This window comes from Pundamilia nyererei, unplaced genomic scaffold, assembly GCF_000239375.1.
Source record: "Pundamilia nyererei isolate P.nyererei 1_Seehausen unplaced genomic scaffold, PunNye1.0 scaffold00105, whole genome shotgun sequence".
In the NCBI taxonomy this organism is placed as follows: domain Eukaryota; kingdom Metazoa; phylum Chordata; class Actinopteri; order Cichliformes; family Cichlidae; genus Pundamilia; species Pundamilia nyererei.
Genome location: NW_005187506.1, coordinates 2,160,550 through 2,161,880, shown reverse-complemented (window position 1 = coordinate 2,161,880; position 1,331 = coordinate 2,160,550). Strand labels below are relative to the sequence as shown.

General features: G+C 45.6%; 1 protein-coding gene across 1 annotated transcript in view; it reads right to left on the bottom strand.

The window, feature by feature from the left end:
* LOC102207162 (dedicator of cytokinesis protein 3-like) overlaps positions 1-1,331 on the bottom strand; it is a 248,678-nt gene that overhangs the window by 156,398 nt on the left and 90,949 nt on the right. The window lies entirely within an intron of this gene.

The window sequence follows — 1,331 nt, the reverse complement described above, 5'->3', positions numbered from 1 at the left end:
AGTAATCAGATTACAGTAATGCGTTACAAGTAACGCGTTACTGCCCTTCTCTGTTGCCAACAAATAAAAGAAAATCAGAAATTTTTTACAAAGAGCGATCCACAGCAGCTCTCAGATCAGCTGCTTTCACTGAGTGCGAGCTGCCCTCTCTGTGGCCCCGACGGCTGCGGTAATCTGAACGCTGATGAACCTCAGCGTGTGAAGTTTTTACAGTGCAGCTGGATTAGAGCAGACTCTGAGCAGGAAGGCATTTCCTCCGGGAGACACAGCGATTCGTTTCAACCAGCAAGCCCATTGTGGAGAAACCAGGTGATTAGAGTGGAACTAACAGGATTGGGCTGATGCCTCTCTGCTGGGAGAGAGAGAGCGAAAACACACGAGACGGTGCACACACACAGAAACCATCACACAGCACAACAAGGCACGCAAAGGTGGGAAAGCACGCGAGTGGGCTCAATCACACGTTGGCTCTTTGAGCTCGTGTCACACAGATTTGCACTAAACTCACACATAATGAATTTCCACACACTTTCCATACACTGTTAACACAACCAAAGCTTTTACTACTGGTAGCGTTTAACTACAATCACAGCAGACAAACTATCAACCAAATTCCAGTGTAAGTCACTATTGTGTCACCCAAAAATGTGTAAACCCATCTGTAGTGTCTGGCAGTGGGATGGTGGGAGTGGATGGTTTGGGTTGAAGGGCGGGGCTTGTTCAGGTGCATCGGACAGTTTTTTAGTCAGACTAATCGGCACCTCAGATGGCAACGACTGCAACGTTGTAACTGCTTCTGTTTCTCAGTAGACGCATACAGAAATATTCAAATACTTCTTAGTTGATGGGTTTTATTGTTTTGATACAATCACTGTGTCTGACATCGCTCAGACTCACAGCAGTGACCATCAGGCTTCAGTTCATCTAAATGTTGCCATTGCAGCAACTTCCTCACATTTAATAACTTTTTATTTGTTTCCAGCACCCAGAACAATCTCTGGACACTACTGCATCACAGTGGGAGGCCTTGCTCTTCACTGCTTCTGTCTGAGCTGCTGCACTCAGACAGAAGCAGTGTGTGAGAGAGAAAAGTAAGAAAAAGCGAATTACTCTTAAATCGCAGCACAGCCATCATCTTTAACTTATGTGTGTGGAGTTGTCCACACTGAGGTTATATAAAATCCAACTTTCTTGCTTAGACTGCCCACAGGCTGTCTCTGGATGTTTTCTCTCACTTCTAGTGTTTGCTCAAATGTGCCATCACTTCTTCTTCTCCAGCTACCTACTCTTCTACCACAAGGATGACATAACCAGAGGCCAGAGGTTCAGGT